Source organism: Varanus komodoensis, unplaced genomic scaffold (genome assembly GCF_004798865.1).
Source record: "Varanus komodoensis strain SLA01 unplaced genomic scaffold, ASM479886v1 scaffold1, whole genome shotgun sequence".
NCBI classification, from domain to species: Eukaryota; Metazoa; Chordata; class Lepidosauria; order Squamata; family Varanidae; genus Varanus; species Varanus komodoensis.
This window is the reverse complement of record NW_025335268.1, coordinates 56,443,766-56,464,962: the sequence shown is the minus strand read 5'-3', so window position 1 is coordinate 56,464,962 and position 21,197 is coordinate 56,443,766. Positions and strand designations below refer to the sequence as shown.

Below are 21,197 nucleotides of genomic sequence, written 5' to 3'. Positions count from 1 at the left end.
GAACTTAATCTGTTCCACGACTCTGGTCACGACCCAAATTCGTTGGGAGCCAAGTCGAATTTCCCCATAAGGTTCAATGTAAATAAGGTTAATCCCTTCTGTAACTATTTTTTTATCACAAAAATTTGAAGCAAAGTGACAAAGAACAACAAAGATCGTGGCCATCTGCCCCCCCCCCCCGGCCACCAGCGCCGCCCTTAACCCCCCCCAAGCATGACCCGGGCCACCCCCCCCCCCCCCGCAAGTGCGATTGCGGTTGTCCTAGTGCAGGGAAGATGGGTGCAATCGCGATGGTCACCGATGCGGAGTTCGTGACCTGAGGCAATTTTTTTCTGAAATTTCTGTTCACTACCCGGTTTGGTCGTGAACTCAGGCGTTCATGAGCCAAGGTACCACTGTATCTTGGTCTTATAATTTTATAAACACACACACCACTACTGGCCCAAAAGAAACCCTCCAAAGCAGCTCACATATAAACGTGTGGCCGTTCTAATATAGATGCTGTAACACACTGAAACAGTATCTCCAGTACCGTGCCTGCCCTCCCCAGCCCCCAGCCTTGGAGTGGCTCGCACATGATGCCAGTGGTGATGGCAACGTGGTTCCTTCCCACTATCTTGAAATAACATAAAGAGCTCCACTTCTTGCATTAGGAACCTTTCCAGCTTCTGTGCTTTCAAAAACACTGGCCTACAGGGAAGCTGTGGGGTGGGCTGCAGTTTGCTTTTTTTTTTTTTACTGTGCTTTCAATTTATTTGCTTTTGTGTTCTATTTTAAGCCATGTTTTGTTTTTAATTTGAGCTTAATTGTTAGCCACCTTCAGTGTCAGGTTTTGGTTGAAAGGTGTGATACAAATAAATAAATAAAATGAATGACTAAATGTCCACCTGAGGAATGTGACAAGTGGAAACTGACTTTTCTGACCCTTCCTCAGCCCACTGCAGCTCTTTCTAAAATGCTCACTTGAAGGTCAGGGCTGCTGCTGAGTGTAATGGGCATGGTTACTGGATGGGAAGAGGGAGACAGTGGGAAATGGGGGGGAGGAATCTTCTGCTCCACTTACAGACGGTGCCTCCATTTGATCTTCTGTAATCTCCTGCCTCTCCCTCAGCCCCCTATCCCATCCCACTCTTCAAGAGTCTCCAACAACCAGGAGTACTTTAGGGGTGGGCAGGTTTCTCTGTGCAGGGAAGTTAGCTTCTGTCCACCAGCTTCTATAAGCAGATATCTAGATCCAACCCAATATATTTGCACCATGTTCTTTCAGTACATACAATGTGCTTTGCATTTCTGATAATACAGTTTTAACTGCATATCCAGTTATGGTGGTTGAAAACAATGGTGCACTTAAAGTTATGCACAAAAGGAAACTAAAAATGGCCAAAATGTCTACATGTATTACTTTCTTTTCACTTCTATAGCTTACAGTAATGAAAGGTCTCTAGACAGTTCACAGCAATTCACAAAACCCCAAGCACAAATATAATAAAAGCACAAGCACAAATATAATAAAAATACAATAAAAATACAGATACTATAAAATGTAGCATAAAGTACAGATACCATAAAATACAGCATAAAATAACCATATACAAATTTAAAACAAATTAAAAAGCTACAAAACAAAACCTGAAATTAAAAATTAGGTCTGTTGAAACAGCTGATATAGAAACATACATAGAAACTTAGAAACAGATCGAGTCAGAAGGGACCTCCCGGGCCATCTAGTCTGACCTCTGGCACCAGCCGGCTCCGCTCACGACATGCCCACCATGTGGACGTCCAGCCTATCCTTGAACACCCGCACCTATGGGGCCTCAACGACCTCTCTTGGAAGCCCATTCCACACCCTCAGGGTCCTGACTGTCAGGAAGTGCTTCCTGGCATACAAATGGAACCTTGGTTCCCTGAGCTTTGCTCCGCTGGAGCGCGTCCTGCCTTCCTCTGCAGGGGAGAACAGGTCTCTACCCATCTCCGTGTGACATCCCCTCACATACCTGTATGTCGCCAACGCTATATTAAATGCCTGGGAGTCAAGAAAAGTCTTAACTTGGTGCCATGCCCTTAGGACCAGCATGCAACAGCCCCCCAGATAACATTATAAAGCTCCCTTGGCAGCAAGGCTGAAAAGAGGCAGTCAGATGTAGTTTCTTTACTGCTCATAAGCATGCCTGATTAAAGGCACATACCTGGGTTTGATGGCATCCAGCAGTTTTTTTCCTCTGCACTACAGAAAACAAGTTCTACCCATCCACTTGTATTTGTTAGAATTTTTTTTAGAAAGTGTATTAGAGAAAAATTTCATGGCACATCTAACCACAATTCAGATGAATAAACAATGCAATATTGTCCCCATGGTCTCCTTCAGAACAGTAAACACTTAGAAGTATTCAGCAATTCTGGTCTATATTTTTCCATTACATGTGACAAGACCTTTCTTCATGTGGGCTATATTACTGCTCACATTTTCCTTATGTTATCTGTTACTAAGGTCTTCTTTGTACACGACAGCCAATATACGAGAGCCAAGGTAGGGAGCACCTGTATACAAATAGCCCCTTTACTTTTTAAAAATGTACACCAGGACCAGATCTTTCCTCACCTTTTCTTTCCATGGATATTAAATGGAAACACTGTCATACATGTGTAGTGAGTTAAGCTGTAGTCCCAAACCTGACTGTGATCCCCATACTTACTTCCAAGTAAAACGGAAACAGAATGGAACCTAAATGCTATGTATTCAAAGTAGTGTGTAGCAGCTCTGTAGAGCAGTCCACCTTCTTAGGAGGGATTAAAGAATTAATAGGATTGCTCAGTAGATTAATTCATTAATTTTAGATTTAGAAGGTGGTTTCTTGAGCAGATCATAATCAGATTTACAACCATTGTATAAAAGATGATTTTCCAACTAATAAATTATTTGTATGTTGAGAGTTAACTTAATTAATTAAACTCCATGCATACATCATTCTTAAAGTAGTATAAATTGTGCTTGCCCCGTGTTGCTCATTTCTTCCTTCCTCCGTCGACTACAGGGCCAATTCCTGGCAACCTATGACCTATGGAAACTGGGAGCACTAAATAGAGGGCACAGGGAACCACATGGGCACATGGGGGGCAGGTAACTAATCTAAATCAAGGCATTAGTTACCTGATCAGAAAGCTTCCCTGACACCTAGAGGGGCTGGTTCAAGTTATATCGTAACAGGAATTTATACTGTTCTAATGATATATGACTTTTTAATGAATGCCAACAGTGTCATACTGATTAAAACTATAAGAATAGGGTCAAGTTTCTAGAAGAGTAACTATTCCAAAGTCTGATTATGTTTGTGTTATAAAGATTAAAATTAATACAATCCATGCAAATTTTTTTGTGTAGAAATGTAATCCTGAACTGTACATTTTAGAAACAGAGCAAGTCAGAAGGGGCCTCCCAGGCCATGTAGTCTGACCCCTGCTTCCAGCCAACTCCTCTCACGACATGCCTGCCATGCGCATGTCCAGCCTATCCTTGAATACCTCACCAATGGGGCTTCAACCACCTCCATAGATTGTTTTAAAAGTAATCTATGAAGACATTCTTTGATTGGCTTCCCTAACCAAAAAGACTTTCAGATACTTCCAGCAACTATGGCTGTACATGACACATTCTTATAGTTAATTAATTAACTATAATTAATAGTTTAGCATAATTTAACTACAACATTACTTCTACACAGTGCATGAAACAAATGTCATATAATCTTTTCTTAACTTATGTAAAGAAAAATTAATTTGCTATTAACATTTGCGCATAACATTTATCCATCCATCCATTTTAATAAGTACTATTCCTAAAGGGGGTTTGTAGGAAACAATGCATATTTAAGGTAACACCTATTAGATATAGGTGACTCAAGTAATATTAAGAGCAGTTAAGAGAGGAATGGATAGGGAGACATTGCACTGCACATGGAGAAACTGTAAAGTGGACATTGGTGGACAGTTATGTTTTTCAAAAGGAGACGGTGGGGTGAACCACAGTAAGCCCCCCCCCCCCACTAAAACCAGAAAAAATCAGTTACTGCAGATATATTATGATGGCATTGAGAAGATAGTTGGACTATGAAAGCAGAAAAAAGGTACACAAAGCAGAATAGGTAAAATAGGTGCCTTACTGGTGATGTTTATGAGAATGGGTGCTTTTTCAGTGGTCAAGAGCTGGTCGTCTTCTCCATCCCCAAATGCAGTACATCATGGTAAGGAGGTAGCTGCCCTTTATTAAGCCATTGCATGTTACTGATCTAGAGAGGGGTTTCCTGTGCTTATCACAAAATGTCAAATATTCGGCAATTCAGAACGCTCCTATAACATCAAGATTTTAAAATACTGAGGCAGGATTTAAAAAATGGTGTTGCTTTTGACCATCCTTGTTCATATCCAAGTTTTAAAAGTTTCTTTGTGTTTTAAATAGTTTTCTTGATGCACAGCAACAGATACTTTATGACTTTGCTTTCAGCTATTCTGTTGAAAAGGGTTCCAGTTACTGCAGCAAGACAAAGTAAACAGAAGAGTGTCCAGCTCTTCTCATCTCATCAGTAGCCTATTTTCTGCATGGGTACTTTTGTCCTTTAGTTTGTTCAGTGCGTAGCCTCACCAAGTCATCCCTAATTGTAACTGATACATGCTGGCACATCTGTTTTCTCTGCAGAGCCTTTTAGAATTCTTTGAAAGGCACCGGAAGGATGTGGGCTCCTTTTTAGACTAAAATGAAGGAAATTAGCCTTACATTGGGTGTCACAAAGTAATGCCTATGTTACATTTCAGCGTGAGAAAGGCGGAGAAAACACACTACACTATTCTATATAGGTTAACAACTTTGCCAACTTTCAGTTTTGCTTCCCGCTCAGATTTTAAAACTTTTTTTTTCCAAAGGAATGGTTGCCAAGGGGCATGGAAGAATAAGAGCAGAAAAAACAACTATACAAAGCAGATTACATAAACAAAGTCAAGTTTTTTCCATCTGTGTATAAAATGTGCAGAGTTTCAGTAAGTATTAAATGATAGAAAAATCTCCAGCAGGCAACTTATGTGAATGCAGAGCCACACAGATGATACAAAAAGAGCAGGTGTGAACAGGCAATCACATGAGTTTCAGTGGACCGGCTGCATGCTAAACATGCAGCACTTTTCATGCAAGGACTTCCCCCTTCCTCTGGGTCAAATAAGAAGACACTGCAGGCAATGAACCTTCTAATGTATGGGTCCTTTGCATGTGTACTGAAGCTGCTGAGCCCCTAAGTATTGCAGGATTGGAATGACTGAGCGCATTGCACATTAATTCAATAACAAGTGCTTAGATCAGGGGTCTCAAACTCGCGGCCCATGGGTCAATTGCCGGGATGGGTGGGGCACGGGGGAGGGGCCCTGCGGCCTTCAAAGCGCCGGTGGCGCCCGGGCCGGCCTGCGGGAGCGACGCGGGATGAGCGGCCCACCGCCACCGCTTGATGCGGCCCAGCCTCACCCAGACTCTACTTCCAGCGGCCCCCAGGTAAGTTGAGTTTGAGACCCCTGGCTTAGAGCATCTGGAGAGGCAACTAGGGCTGCTTCAAAATGGTTGGACTGGCCCCATTGCCCAAGCTAAGGTTCTTGCAGCATCAGGCAGCAGAGTGGCAAACTGCAGCACTCCATCTCTCTGCAGCTGCCAGGATGGCCTGCTGGTGCCTACCAGTTACTCTCCTGCTGTGGCATTTGCCACACAAACCAACGTGGTGTTCTGGAGCAACCTGCTGGGTGCACCAGCAGCTGCCACTGTACAGCTTGCCCTGTGTACTTGGCTAGCTGGCTGCTCTTTTACTTGCTTGGCCAGCTCTTTTACTTTCTGGCTGCTTGCTCGCTCGCTCGCTCGCTCTTCCCTGCCTTGCACCCCAGCTGTGGGGTTTATGCAAGAGGTTAGTCAACTTCATGCAACCCCCCCACACCTGAGGCTCCAGGCAGGAATGAACAAGCAGGTGGGTAGCCAGCTAAGCTGGCTGGCTGAGCAATCAAAGGAGCAGCCAGCTGTCTGGCTAAGCCCAAGCCTAAATCCAAGCACTTTATTTATTTATTTATTTATTGCAGTCACGGACCAGGAAAATTAACAAACACTAAATAGCAATAGAAAAATTAAAACACAGTTAAAACAAGTACAATTTATACAATATTTTTCCTCAAGCAGACGACCATGTTTTTCCTAATCTGCATTGCAGTCATAAAAAACATGGCTACGTTTCCAGTAACATAAGAGGATACATCCCTTAAACAAATAGATACCAGAGTGGAGGAATCATTCCAAAAAGATCTGTTATTAATGGTTTAATCAATCTTTCTCTGCATTCCCTATAGAAGCTGCAATATAGGAGAACGTGTTCCACTGTTTCTACTGTTCCAACACCAGAAGAACATACCAATTCATTGACTGGGGTCTTGCTAAATCATCCCTTTAATGGTGCTTCTGGTAGCACATTAAAACAGGCAAGAGTAAATGTTCTTCTCTACTTTGGGATAGTTTGTGTGTACAGATATGGAGCTGGAATAAATCCAGTGTTATAGCAGTTATTGCAGTTAAAATGAAATAATGAGGAACCAAGTTTTATTAGCAGTAGTTCTATTAATTTTGTTACCACAAGAAATTGGGACTTCTCCAATCCATAATTATCCAACACTTCTGCAGAGGATCCTAGCCTATGTTGCTTTTCATCCATTTCTCTCATCCATTGGGTAGCATACATATCTGAAAGCAGTAGAAAAATGTAGCTACCAAGAGCTGCAAGAAAATGTAAACACAGCCATCATTTAAAGGCTTCAACCCATGCCTTGCATTCAACAGATAAATCCCTGCTTCCAGGCAGATGGCTGCATTCTGCATACAGGGAGGAAGGCCTGAGAGCTTCCTAAGAAAATTTGACTGATAGGGATGCCATAAATACCCTGGGACAAGGTTTTTGCTTTATAAATCTGTATTGCAGAGGGAATATGATGTTCACCTCGGGTAAGCTGGCTAAGCAGAAAGGGCAGCTTGCCAGTCAGTCAGCCAAGCAGGTGGATGGTGGCACAATATGTTGGGTCTGACCTGCAAAATGCATACCTAAAATGTGATGTATTAATGCAACAAAGAGGTTTCTGAATACATGTGCAGCATCCAGGTACATTCATTAGAAATCTGAGATTAGTAATGGGTCCCTGCTGATGGAAAATGTGGTCACAGTTCCAGGCGCTTTGGAAAGTCCAGCAGTAGGAAGGATGAATTAAAAAGGTATGCAATGTTTGCCAAAAAAAAAAAAAAAAGATCACTGTATAGCTAAGGGTAAGCAAACTGGTACCTTCTAGATATTTTGGACTGCAGCTCCCGTAAGCACCAGCCAGAACAAGTAATGGTCAAGGATGGAGGGAGTTTTAGTCCAAGGCATTTGAAGGTTACCAGATTCCCTTCCTTGGTACTGGTTTTTAAAGAACTGATCCATTCGTTATTACAGAATATAAACTTTTCCTAGCCATGGTTTTGTTTATAGTTTTGATTCATTGATCGATTATGAACTAACAAAAAGTTATACATACTTATGGGCTAGTAAAAGGAGAGAAATAATGAGAGAGAGAGAGAGAGAGAGAGAGAGAGAGAGAGAGAGAGAGAGAGAAAATAAGAGTTCAGTTGTAAACACAGTGACTGAGGAGTAAGCACCAGTGAACACAGTGGAACTTATTGCTGTGAAGACATATACAGGATTGCATTGTAAATTTGCAAATAAGCCTCATTATTTAGGGCATTATCCAGAAGACTGCTTCTGGATAAATTCCAGGAATATACCAGAGTTCCAAGTCTCTCTCTTATTTAGCATAACAGCCTTATGCATGGCTTTACAAGGTAGCTTTGAAACACTCTGGAGGCTACAGAAACTGTTAATAATTCAGTGTAAGAAGCTGCCATGTGGGGGAAGAAGTGGAAGCTGCAGTATTCACAGGCAAGCCCTCAGTTACACTCCAAGGGGCCTTGCCATTCCCAACCTTAGACAGTGCCCTTTTCCAATGCACCCTTGCTGAAAAGCACACCTCCATATTGTCAAGACTTTGCTCTCCCCGCTTCCTCTCTGCAATTCTGCTTTGAGGCGAAGTGACATTTCATTTTTGCCTGCTGTGAACCCAGGTGGTTCCACTTCAACCCTCATTTTATAACTGCAGGATGAGGGTTAGGAGTAGTTCACAGCTACATGAGCTGCAAAACAAACACATAATAACTGAACTATGCAAAATCAGACAGCTGGGACTGGTGTGCCCACTGTGCTCATTCCCAGAGACATCTGATTTAGCCATGGGCACACATGTCTTAGCTACATCCCGGCTGGACTACTGTGATGTGTTCGACCTTTGAAAGCAGTTTGGAAACTTCAGCTGGTCCAGAACACATTAGCCAGACCGTTGAGTGGTCCTGGTTACAGGGCATATGCAACTCCATTGTTACAACAGCTTTGCTGGCTGCTTGTCTGATTCTGGGCAGAATTCAGAGTGTTGGTTATGTCCTATAAAGCCCTATATGGTTGGGGACCAAACTAAAAGAAAAACAACCGTCTCTCATACAAGGCTGCCCGGTTCTTAAGATCTTCAGGAGAGCTACATTCGGTGACAAAGTCAGGGGGCCTTCTTGGTGGCTGCACCCTGGCTGTAGATCTCCCACTCTAGCAGGCTATGTTCATTCCCTCTCTGCTGTCCTTCTACTGCCAGGCAAAGATGGCTTTGGTCAAGCAAGCCTTATGATATGTACGTGTGTTTGTTGATCCCGGTGCCCTTTTCACTTTGATTAAAAAGCTACCTTGAATGCCAGTTGTGGTAGAAAGTCAGGGTTTGAATTAAATAAATATCATAAATTTTGCCCAGCAGGTTTGTCCGATAACCTTGAACTGTGTCCTTGAAGGTAGACAAACATGAACACAAATCATATACATGCAGAAGCTCAGATGCGCTCTGTGTAGCTGCAACAGCTGTCACTGTTCTGTTTTTTTAAAACTAAATATTTCTATACCAACCAAAGTGAAGGATTGGAGATAACTGAATTACGACTTTATGGACTGTATATAATTTTTAGACTTAGTGATGAATTTATTACAGGAGCTTACTATTCTTATACCCAACTGTTTCAGCGCTGATAATTTAAAAACCATTTGATTGTAATCTCCTTTTTTTACATGGAAATAACTTTTTCATTTAACTAGTTCAGATTAATTTGATAACAGGCACAGTGGCTGAGCTCATGGAGCAGAACCAAATCTCAGGGGCACTTAGCTTATCAGCTTCAAAGCAATACCTGTTCTCACCTCCCAATCTTTCAAATGTAAAGGCTGTACTCACAAGATTCACTCATGAGATTCACACTTTGCTTACAGATTATTTGCAGATTACAGACTGCATTGTGCTTGCAGAAGCAGATCATAGCAGAGGCAAATGCATAAGCATGTTGTACTGAAAGCAGTGCAGAATTCCTTAGAATTGATTTTATTTAAAAAAGAAAAAAAAATCCGATAATCCCAAAGCTTCTAACTGAAAATGAAAGTCAGAATTTTATTTAAGAGAAGTAACTAGGGGAACTGAGTTTGACAACAGCAGAACAGATGCAGATTTCCCCAAAACTATCTCTACTAAGGGGGAAAAAAACATGCAGAAGCAGTTCCCAGACTTGTAGCTTGACAATTAAACCTTAATTTAAAACCACCTCCTCTTTAGCAAGAGCCATCTAATTGCCTTTATGTCTGCTCGCATATTTTTCATAACTGTTTTAACAAAATGCAAGCATATGATTTACAAACCAATTTAACTTAGACAATGATTTTAAAAAATGGGGACTGGGGACACAATGCATATGTTGGCACATAAGATTCCTCAAAGTCAGCATGAGAGCAAGGATAAACAGCACACTTTTATAACTGTATGCAGACTGAATGCAGAACAGATGAAAGCAAGATGACAGAACAAGTGAAGCGAACCAGAGTGGGTACAAAGTACAGCGAACAGTCAGCGAAGCAAGCTAAGCCACTGATTTTAGGGGACTTAAGTGTCTAACTTGGGGTGGTACTGGGGCCCAAGTGAAAAAGTGCAACACCAGTGGATTTACCGTAGCTTTATGGTATAGGCTGAGAAGGGAGAAAGGGACGATACATGTGTGAGGGGAGACAATAGGTGGTTGAATGAAATGCGCTTGCTCAAAGAATTGATGCAGTATTAAAAACAGTGCTGGAAGTTTTGCTTGACAGGCATGTTGCTTTTCTACACTGAACGTGAAACTATGATGAAGAATTATATTAGTCTATATTAGGGGCATCCAACCTGCGGCCTGCAGGCTGCAGGCAGCCTCCAAGCTTTTTCTGTGCAGTCTTCCAACTTGCTTGTTTACCGCTATCACCCTCAAGGCATTTTGCCTCAGACCCACACTCTACTTCCTGCTTCAAGCAGCACCATCTATTGCTGTTTTTCCTGTCCCTTTCTTACAGAAAAAAACACAATAGCAACATGGTTTCTGTTGGTCTCCGTGGTTCTGTCAGCCCTCTCTTGCTTTTAAACTCCATACTTACATTTTGGCCATTCTGGATGCTTTGCTAGCCAGCAGAGCTCAGGCAGCTGTACCACTCAGCTTTTTCACCCCCCTCCCCACTCCATGCATTACCATGTTGAAGGCTATATATGTGTGTAAAGCAGCCGTGTGGATGGGTACAAGAGATATCTGGCCTGCTTTTGCAAAAAAGGTGGGAAGAGAGGAAAAGGCCTGGTATTTTTGCAAAAAGGATACAAAGTGCTTTGCATACTGAACAATTCTAGAGGCTCGTCCCATCAAGGCTACTGCGGTAGCATCATGCTAGACCAGTGGTTTTCAAACTTTCCACAGTTGGGGACCGGAAAAAACAGGAAAATCACTTCGGGACCGCTGAGGCAGAAACAAAAAGCAACATGCACAACAATACAGTATTCTGTGTATTAGTTTCCAAGCACAATACCAAAATATTGGAAAATTCTCCAAAACAACCAGAAACTGAGCAACAAAAAATGTCAACAAAAGAACAGAATACCGAAATCAGTGTGGCGTGGCTCCCACCAAGCTGTCTCTCCCCTTCCTGGCCCCTCTGGCAGCACTGGTGCACCCCCTGTGAATGCAATGCCAACTGAGGAAGAGGTGGTGGAGCACACCAGCCCCTATGCTGGTCCATGACAAGTGGGATGCACCCCCCCCCATGGACCAGCCAGAAATCACCCATGGACCGGCACTGGTCCATGGTCTGGTGGTTGAAAAGCACTGTGCTAGACCATACAGGCCTTTACTTTGATCTAGCATCGCTCTTCTTCAGTTCACATATATAGGAAAAGACAAATTGTCTGGGTTGCAGGCTAACCCACCTCTTCCCTGGCTAGTAAAGGCTACAATGATCTTCCCAACAACAGCTCTTCTGTGTCTTTCGTAGAAAAAAAGCATAAAATGGACTAGCTGGTTACTTTGGTGCAAATTAACAGTATAGGAACTGAATCTTGCCTGTAGTAAAACACAGAAAGGTGGGATTTAGTAAAGGAAGTTGTACAGAGAGTTTGGAGAACACAAAAAGGAACTGCAAAGAAACAGCAGACTATAGTTTTTGCACTGTGACATTGGGCCAGTTCAGATGGCCACAATAAGCCAATACATGAACAAGCCTTTTGCTCATGTGAGAAGTCCTGTTGCACTTCACTTTGCATCACAAGCAAACCAAGAATCTTCAAAAAACAGACAGACCATTTTGTCTGATTTCACAAATCATGTTAACCAGCATGGTCTGAGGTTTTGTCATATCCTGGATTGCTCTGAAGATGGTAATCATAATATTTCAGTTCAGATGAAACAGGAAACAAAGACATGGTTCACATGTAACACAAAGGCCATGTTGTGGTTTTTTTGGACCTGTTGGGAAAGTCTGCAAGGCAAAGTAGTTTATCATGCATGAATTAACCCATGAATAGTCCCGGTGTGTGTGGAAAGCATGTGTATGCAACCTTTGACTGAGGAGAATGGATGTTATGACTTGTTGTGTGAATGAGGCTTTCATAGGCTAGGCTAATCAAGGATTGAACAACCTAAACCTAACCCAACTATTAACTGATTGTTTAACCTTCAATTAGCCCACTCTTTTCCAACAACCCAAGAGATGACTCTACACATGGACATCACCAGATGGTCAACACAGAAATCAGATTGACTATGTGCTCTGCAGCCAAAGATGGAGAAGCTCTATACAGTCAGTAAAAACTAGAACAGGAGCTGACTGTGGCTCAGATCATGAGCTTCTGGTTGCAAAATTTAGGCTTAAGTTGAAGAAAGTAGGGAAAAGCACTAGGCAACTCAGGTATGACCTAAATCATATCCCTGATGAATATACAGTAGAGGTGACACATAGATGTAAGAAATTAGATCTGATAGAGTGCCTGAAGAACTATGGACGGAGGTTCACAACATTGTACAAGAGGCAGCAACTAAAACCATCCCAAAGAAAAAGAAATGCAAGAAAGCAAAATGGCTGTCTGAGGAAGCTTTACAAATAGCTGAGGAAAGAAGGGAAGCGAGTGGCAAGGGAGAAAGAGAAAGATACATCTAACTGAATGCAGAATTCCAGAGAACAGCTAGAAGAGGTAAGAATGCTTTCTTAAATGAACAGTGCAAATAAATAGAAGAAAACAATAGAATAGGGAGGACCAGAGATCTCTTCAAGAAAATTGGAGATATGAAGGGAACATTTCATGCAAGGATGGGCATGATAAAGGACCAAAATGTCAGGGACCTAACAGAGGCAGAAGAGATCAAGAAGAGGTGGCAAGATTACACAGAAGAACTATACAAGAAAGAGCTTAACGTCCCTGATAACCATGATAGGGTGGTCACTGACCTTGAGCCAGACATCCTGGAATATGAAGTCAAATGGGCCTTAGGAAGTCTGAGCAACAACAAAGCTAGTGGAGGCAACAGTATTCCAGTTGAGCTATTCAAAATCCTAAAAGACGATGCAGTAAAAGTGCTACACTCAATATGCCAGCAAATTTGGAAAATTCAACAGTGCCCACAGGATTCGAAAAGGTCAGATTACATTCCAATCCCAAAGAAGGGCAATGCCAAAAAATGTTCAAACTACCACACCATTGCACTCATTTCACATGCTAGCAAAGCTATGCTCAAAATCCTACAAGCTAGGCTCTAGCAGTATGTGGACCGAGAACTACCAGAAGTACAGGCAGGATTTCGAAGAGGGAGAGGAACTAGAGATCAAATTGCCAACATACGCTGGATCATGGAGAAAGCTAGGGAGTTCCAGAAAAACATCTACTTCTGCTTCATTGACTATGCTAAAGCCTTTGATTGTATGGATCACAACAAATTGTGGCAAGTTCTTAAAGAGATGGGAGTACCAGACCATCTTATTTGTCTCTTGAGAAACCTATATGCGGGGCAAGAAGCAACAGTGAGAACTGGACACGGAACCACTGATTGGTTCAAAATTGAGAAAGGAGTTCGGCAAGGCTGTATACTGTTGCCCTGCCTATTTAACTTATACGCAGAGCACATCATGAGAAAGGTGGGGCTAGATGAATCTCCAGTTGGAATTAAGATTGCTGGGAGAAATATCAACAACCTCAGATATGCAAATGATACCACTCTCATGGCAGAAAGTGAAGAGGAACTAAAGAGCCTCTTGATGCGGGTGAAGGAGGAGAGCGCAAAAGTTGGCTTGAAACTCAACATTAAGAAAACTAAGATAATGGCATCTGGTCCTCTCACTTCCTGGCAAATAGATGGGGAAGAAATGGAGGTAGTGACAGATTTTATTTTCCTGGGCTCCAAGATCACCGCAGATGGGGACTGCAGCCAAGAAATTAAAAGACGCTTGCTCCTTGGGAGGAAAGCTATGGCAAATCTAGACAGCATACTAAAAAGCAGAGACATCACCCTGCCAACAAAAGTGCGTATAGTCAAGGCTATGGTTTTCCCAGTTGCAATGTATGGCTGTGAAAGCTGGACCATAAGGAAGGCTGAGTGCCAAAGGATTGAGGCCTGTGAATTGTGCTGGAGGAGACTCCTGCGAGTTCCTTGGACTGCAAGGCAATCAAACCGGTCAGTCCTAGAGGAGATCAACCCTGACTGCTCTTTAGAAGGCCAGATACTGAAGATGAAACTCAAATACTTTGGCCACCTAATGAGAAGGAAGGACTCCCTGGCGAAGAGTCTAATGCTGGGAACAACAGATGGAAAAAGAAGAAGGGGACGGCAGAGGATGAGGTGGCTGGATGGAGTCACTGAAGCAGTTGGTGTGAGCTTGGGTGGACTCCGGGAGAAGGTGGAGGTCAGGAAGGCCTGGAGGAATGTTGTCCATGGGGTCGCGATGGGTTGGACACGACTTCGCAACTAACAACAACAACCCACTATGTCTGAGTTTGCACAACATACCACAAGCTCAATCATCCTGATCGGAGTCTGCCTATTCAAAATGGTGCCCAAGCACACCCTTCACACACTACAGTTAATAAAGTGTTAATGAATCATGGGTTAATGAATCATGGGTTAATTAACCTACAGTAACCCACTATGTCATGTGAGCCAAGTTGTGCCTGCTATAATTCCACAAACAAGCCACATTTTTATTAACACAAACAGAAGTTGGGGGGCGGAGGTCACAAAGTCTGGCTTGGTGTTTTGCCTGGCTGGTTTGTGCTGCTGTCTGCCTTGAAACGGATATGCTTGGCAAAAGAAGTCTGAAGGCTGGCAAACCTGGCTGGTATGGTGTCCTTGCCACTTTGTAGTCCACTGCTAAATTGGAGTGAAACGAAAAGCACCTTTGTAGCAGAATCCTCCGGGGAGGGGGGTGTTGGAGGTGGCATTCATGCATCCCTAGGCTGCTCCTACTTTCCCACCTGCTCATGTTTAATTTTGAACCCTAACCCTAAAATAAAAACAGAAGGCAACAATGAACACCCCTCCCCAGGCATTCAGTGTGGGGAGGATCCCCCACAAAAACAGGATCACAAAAGCAGCCTTTTACACTGGCTTTCACAACCTTACAAAGAAGAAAAATGTACACTGCAGAAGGACTGGGGGGGTGTGCAGTGGGGAAAGAGTGAGCCAGCCTTCACTGTGTGTGCATTTTTGTTGGGTGCATAGGTGTTCTAAACTAATTCAATTCTGAATTAGTTTAATGTGTCCTGTGGACCTGTCCATTCATTGATAAAGCAACAACCATGCTTAACATAAACCATGGCTTCAGATTACATGGAAATACTGCCTATGGTTAATTGAACGCTCCCTGAATTCATTACAACTTGAGCAAAGGGAGGAGAGAAGAGGTTGGGGACACAATAAAAAAACTTGTTCATATCTCAGCGTATTAACCTGATACATAATTGCTGAATGCAGCCTTAGAATTGTGATTAGGCTTACTGGTGACCTGGGTTAAATCCTCTCAGAGAATTATCAATCAGTTCAAAGTCCCACATTTATTACATTTTTATAAGTTTTTTTTCCTTTTGCAGTTCATACTTTTGAGTCGTCACACACCCTGTGATTTTATATATAGGAAAGTGATGCTGGGAATTTACCATGCTTGCCCTACATTTCTCTTAGACAAAGGAGTAATGTTTCAAGCACTCACAGGAAGACGCATTTGTAGCAATCAGAATAACCCATGACAGACTGGGAAGTTGACATACTTCTGGCATGCAGGTTATACTTTCGATAAAGCTATGAAAACACAGAAGCCTAACAGGTATCAAGTGCTGGGCTTGCACTCTGTTGCATGCCTTGCAGGACAGCTTTTCTTTACTGTCAAAGCAGAAAATGTTCTTGAGAGAGAGGCTAATGAGGACAAAGCATCAAGTCGTGTTGATAGTGCAGATGGAGGACCAAATGCCTGGAGACATAGAAGGGGGTTGTGAGAGAGAGGGGGAGTGGGCAGGTTATCACATCTCAGTTCAAGGCTTGCCTCAGAACAATGGCGAGAAAGACGCGCAAACTGGAAGACCAGTGGAAACCAGACAGGATCAGCAGCAGAGACTGAGAACAAAGAGGAAATTGGTAGTAAGATATAAGCAAGGTATATGTAACTCTAATGAAAATTGTGCAGCTGCACAGCATTTCTAACAAATATCCATCTCTACTGAAAACTCTATGCAGCCGTTCGCTCCTTTCAGTTCGTGCTTGAGGCACATTACCTCTTACGAAATCACTTCTGCTGTGTTCCAAGAGAGGTTCTTTCTCCTTCAACCCTTCCTCACCACTAACAGGGAGTAAGTGCTGAATTCTGCACCTGTAGTGCATTCCACAATTTCCAGATTATTCAAGTGTTCATATTCATGAATATTAATTTTCTTACAACCTTTACAAATAAGAACCAAGCTATGCAATTAGCACACTAATTGCTGCTTAATCACATAAATGCTGGCATGCATCATGAGAACTTTGCCTTGTGAATTTAATACTTTGCAGTTGTATTATGTCTATTCATAGCATCACACATATCACTATAATTTCCAATTCATCTTCCATGTTCACATGATAACTCACATATGTAAAAAAAACATGCCAATGAAAACCCTATATATAGCAATACCTGCAAATTTAAAGGATGATTTCCAAAGTACATTGTATTCTATTAGCCAATCATGACAAGTAATTTAGAATAAAACTCCTGTGAAGCTATGATAGGTTTTAAAGTTGCATTATTACAAAATTTACCAGATCTACAAGTGTCTGCAGTGTATTCTTTCTCATTCTTCGTACCCTAGTCATTTTGACTTGAGTGATAGGATGAAGGCAAATTCATAAGTAACCTCCAAAGATCCATCACACACAGAACCACAACTTCCCAACAGGGAAATGATGCCAAAGTATGGTAGGTTTTAAAAAGAAATATAAAAAGATAGCTACACTGCTACTGTCACCAGTGATAATCTCGCAAACTTTTACATAACAGAAAACTGGACACCCCCCAATAGTTTTCTCTTGCAGGCCCCGTAAGTACCACTCCCTCTTTTTGATCCAAACATTCTTACAATAAATTTTTAGCGAATCCATTGCTGTGATCCTTTTCCCATCAAAAAAGCAGTGTGCTCTGCAACAACCTTTATATACTTTTTAAAGGAAGTGATAAAATATTATCAAGCTAGCAGAACAGATTACAAAACCAAACCAAGGGGAATCAACATCATACATGCTCTCATACATTACTTTCATAAAGCTGTTTGGGTTGCTAAAAGACTAGAAAAGCCTGGTTTGACCTTTTTCCAATTCCAGTGGCCTTTAATTTAATTGATTATCTGCGTATACTGAGTAACAATCATGCTAATTACCCACGGGGTTTAAAGCAATCAAACTAGTGATGAGGAAACAAGAGTGGCACATATATCTGCAGAGAGGCAGCTTGGTTGTGATATTTAAATGTGGGGCTTCTGCAGCTCAGTGTTCTTGGAGGCATGTCCCCAGCTGTCACATCAGCAATGAGGGATCATTATGGTTATTTACATACAGCTGAAAATTCAATACCTATCTGAGAAATAAATTTGCTATAGAAACAGAGCAAACACTGCCATTTCTGTGAAAAATACCTTGTTTCTAAAGGTATTTCAAATTCTTTTGCTCAGCAGAAAATAATACCGCTGTATGACTTTACTGTAAACCTGAAATAATTAAAAAACCCTTTTAAATATAAGTATTAGAAGAGTCTTAGTTGTAGACTGCAATAGCTTTTCTCACTTCATTAAATCAGCAGATCAAGCATATGCCTCTTATGATCACGGATAATATATAAAACAACAACACTTGCTTAAAAAGCTTTTTCATTAGATCTTCCAATTCAGTCATGTACTGCAAACAAGAAGTACCAAAACTCCACTTCTAAATACTGAATGAATTAATATCTGTTTTAAATTCTAAAACAAATCTACATAGGCATGAGAAAAATTGTACTTAATGAGCCCTTCATATCAACTGCATATATTTTCTATCTTTTCTCATATATAGAAACTTTGAAATGGATTATTCTGAAATCAATTAGCATTTACATTATAGACAAAATTGGAAGTACAACTGGAGAGCTAACATCATATAACAGCTAAGATTTACAAATCTCATTTTAGCCACAGGGCTACAACAATTGTGATGTTCAATTTCTATTTACAGGTTGTTAAAAAAGTAAATAGCAACCACAGGGGGACTCATCTGAACTGGGTCTCTAGCTGGAGGGAAAGAAACTTTATTTTTTTTGTCTCACCATAGACCTGATTAAGATCTGTTCCCCGTGTGACTGATATTTCATTAGATGGGAAGCTTTCACTGGCAATAGCAGGAACTTCTTTCTTGATATAAACATCAAGAATAACACATACCTGTTTGGCCCTCAGGGAAGTCAAAGTCAACTATACATATTTTATATTATGTACTGCTTAGAGATCTTGGACCATGGGGTGGTTTATAAATACAACAGATAAATAAATACCTGATTATAATTTTATTTTGTGTAAACACAGAGGCCCTAATCTGGATTGGGATTACTACACGCTAGTAAAAGAGAGTGGGTTAAATCTTCCCATCTAACCACTTTTCTCTTTAAATTAGCTTTCCTAAGAGGAAAAGCCCTTTGTTGGCACCAACAAAGACAGTCAGTCAGTAAAAATACCTGTGAAACAGGACAGTTCTTGCCTAGTGCCAAAATGAAAAAAAGTGACGATAACTGGCAGCTCTCTCTAGGAAGCCCATTCCAAATGAAAGATCCATATTGTGAGCCGTCAGTATCTCTCTCAAAACATGACTAAAGTTTATGGTCTTTTAGTTTTCTTTCATGCAAATATTTTAAAACTATGTAAACATTTGGAAAATCACCCTGCCAATGCAAATAAAATCTGTCATGGCAAACTGTATGTGGGGTAGCATATATATGAATATAGTATTGGGGTAGCATGGCTGAGCATGGATTAAATCAGCACTGCAAAGCAGTCCCATTGCTGTCGTATTCATGTACTAGGGAGCATGAACACTGTGAAACACCAGTCTTGTTACTTTGTTGGTAAATTTTTGGTGCTTTTTCAGGAAATGCAGGCAGGTTCTGGAAAGTTAAAAAGTAGGAATATGAAATGGGTCAAGACACTACATGGGCTTTTAAAACTTGCCATTATATTGGTATGTGAACAACATGCAATGTGATCCTATTTTTTAAGCCTGCATTTAGTGATTCAATGCTAGACGCTTGCATTTAACAAACGAGAAATCTAAGAATGATAAATCTTTTTTAAAAAATAGCACAATGACCACACAAGGTACCTCAAAGACCACATGCATCCTATTGGCCATATGCTGTTTCACACAGACAATCTAGAGTGTGAGCCAGTGTGGTGTAGTGGTGAAGAGCATGGGACTGGGACTCAGGCGATTTGGGTTCTAGTCCCCGCTCAGCCATGGAGCCAACTGGGTGACTTTGGGCCACTCACAGACTCTCAGCCCAACCTACCTCACAGGGTTGTTGTTGTGAGGATAAGATGGAGGAGGAGATGTAAGCTGCCTTGAGCCCTTTGTAGGAAAAAGGCAGGATATAAATCGAAAAATAAATAAAATAAATAAATCTAGCATGTGAGTATGAATGATGTCTACTGAGGAAAGGATTGCTTCATTGTTTAGTCATTCAACTTCCACGAATGTGGCAAAGGAAATAAAAGGCAGCCAGCTCTAGGGGTTTCTGGTAGGATTTGTTTGCATCTCCCTAATCCTACATGATATGAACTGGTATGTATTGCTCAAATTGCTAGCAGTATATTGTTACATTCTACTTATTTATCTGAATGGTTAGACGTTCAAGGATGCAGTGCCTAACCTAGGTTTGTTTCTCTTAGGCAGGATGTCATTGGAGGCACATTACTGTTTTGTAACATTTGCACATATTTACAAATCCACAGGCACACTGCTTAACCATCTCAACAGTCAGCAAAAGTCTACTGCTTCTACAACTAAATTTCCAGGGAGACCAGAGCATCTTAAGATGCTTACAAACTTTGTAAGATGTCAGCTTTTTAGAGAGCAGCTTTGCACTCATATCTTGCTTGCTTCCCACAGTGAGCTGGTTTGCCCTTGTGTGAACAAAATGTTGGATTAAATGGAACTTTGGTCTGATTGAGCATGGCTCTTCTTATGTTCTTATGATATCTATACTGGGGATTTTAGTTTAAAAATGGATACCAGGAATCCAGGGTGCTTCCTCGATGCGGCTTTTTATCATGCCATTTTAATCATATCTAATATATGCTTTAGTCATATTGACATTGCATTATTACAATGTGTCCTATGATGTTCTATCTTTTAACAGCCTCCTGAAGCTTCATTTTACCCAGGCTGCAGCACTCACATATGGGATCATATTATATCTATCCTATAATACTTGCCAGTTGGTTTCCAGAGGCAATTTTGAAGTGTTGGCAATATTTATTTTAGTTCTCTAATCCCAACAGCCAAAGCTTTCTGGGTGGTTCATAAAAATTACAAATCACACACACAAGTTTTTTAACCCTTTGAGTCCAAGATACCTGAATGACCACCACATCGTATTACAGTTTTTTCAGGTCAAGTGAGAGGGCCCTTTCCCATGTCCCATGTTGTGAAAGCATTGTCCAGGGTTCCTCAGCAGCCTCACCACTACTGTGGAACAGTGTTCCAAACAAGGTACGTATCCTCTCCTCTCTGATGATGCTCCATCAGCTTATGAACACATTTTCCTGTTCCCCCAGGCTTTCAAATTTGCCTGGCTGAAATGATTTTATTGAAAACAGTATTCTTAACTGAACTGTTAAGAGAAAGTTTGTGAATCTTTTTATTGTTGCTGTATTTTTCTTTTGTAATTGTAATTATTGTAACAGCCTTGAAATCTTTATATGTGTAAATGCTAGTCAAGCTTTGGATCCTTAGTATTTATGTAAACAAAGTTTCCAGAAATGCTTTATCTAAGTAAGGTATAAGATTTGCTCTCTTCAAAGCTACCATTTCCTTGAGGAAAAAGCCAGAAATGCTGCCTATGTCTGAATGCTGAACTATTTGTTTATTTTCTATGATAATGACCCTTCATATTGAACACCTAGTGTGTGATCATCACCATTCCCTCCTAATTTACTGGTCAGCCTGAATACTGACATTTGTTACAAGGTTTCTTTTC

The 21,197-nt window shown here is 41.3% G+C and overlaps 1 protein-coding gene across 5 annotated transcripts in view; it reads right to left on the bottom strand.

Annotated features, from left to right (window-relative positions):
- The window catches only part of FYN (FYN proto-oncogene, Src family tyrosine kinase), a 122,764-nt gene that overhangs the window by 48,206 nt on the left and 53,361 nt on the right, over nt 1–21,197 (bottom strand). For 3 of the 5 annotated variants that reach the window (XM_044426226.1, XM_044426269.1, XM_044426278.1), the window contains exon 1: nt 4,161–5,302. The exons of 1 other annotated variant lie outside the window; for it this stretch is intronic. The gene's annotated coding sequence lies outside the window, so the exon portion shown is untranslated. Of the gene's footprint in view, nt 1–4,160; nt 5,303–11,141; nt 11,153–21,197 lie in introns of those variants that run through there. One more of the 5 variants, XM_044426251.1, reaches the window with a different exon arrangement.